This window comes from Marmota monax, unplaced genomic scaffold (assembly GCF_021218885.2).
Source record: "Marmota monax isolate L192 unplaced genomic scaffold, Marmota_monax_Labrador192_F-V1.1 WCK01_AAM20220418_F8-fsc00090, whole genome shotgun sequence".
Classification (NCBI taxonomy): domain Eukaryota; kingdom Metazoa; phylum Chordata; class Mammalia; order Rodentia; family Sciuridae; genus Marmota; species Marmota monax.
In genome coordinates, this window is record NW_026695219.1 from 923,516 (window position 1) to 924,009 (window position 494).

Below are 494 nucleotides of genomic sequence, written 5' to 3' on the forward strand. Positions count from 1 at the left end.
CTCTTGTATAATCAGATGCCCCTTTTAGTATTATTTTAGAAGCGTTGGGAGGGTTTTGCCTAAAGTACAATTTATCGGGGAAAACTAGATTTTAGTTTTATAAAACTTTTAAGTCTTTCATGGGACCTATATTTTCTTGAATTAAATTTTGTAGTTCTAGAACATCTAAAGAGGTGTTATCTGTGTTACTTAAAGCAGAGGCTTCCTTATATTTTAACCTACTAAGCAGTCGGGAGGGTTCCAGTCGTTAAGCACAAGGGCGCTGCGTCTTCCTGAGTCTTCGACAGAGGAGAACCATCAAGGGTGCCAGTCCTCCGCAAGGCTTTGAAGGCTTCCTGCTCGCCAGCACTGCAGCCGCACTCCAAACCTGTCGATCCTCGCCAAAGGAACTCTCCACGCAAAGCTACCTGGAAGCCAGGGTCTGCAGGCCCCCCTCATGTGTGCACCTGAGACTGAGGCCCTTGGTGGCAGGCAGTGCAGAGGAGGCTGCCACA